Raw genomic sequence first — 250 nt, forward strand, 5'->3', positions numbered from 1 at the left:
ACCCCAAAAGGGCCAAGAACACGAATAGATCCAAAAACAACTGAGAAGCCACAATAGACCTAGTCATAGGGTTCACCTTCAATACGTCACTTAAAAATAACAACAGGCCACATCTAGATAGTTAGTGACCACCACCAGGTCATAATAAAAGATGAAAACCTACCCAAATCTCATCAAAAGTTATTAGAAAGAAAATGGGACATTCACAAAGGAAGGAATAGTCTGCTTATGACTCAGACTGAATCGAGAG

The sequence above is a fragment of the Penaeus monodon genome, chromosome 22 (genome assembly GCF_015228065.2).
Source record: "Penaeus monodon isolate SGIC_2016 chromosome 22, NSTDA_Pmon_1, whole genome shotgun sequence".
Lineage (NCBI taxonomy): Eukaryota > Metazoa > Arthropoda > Malacostraca > Decapoda > Penaeidae > Penaeus > Penaeus monodon.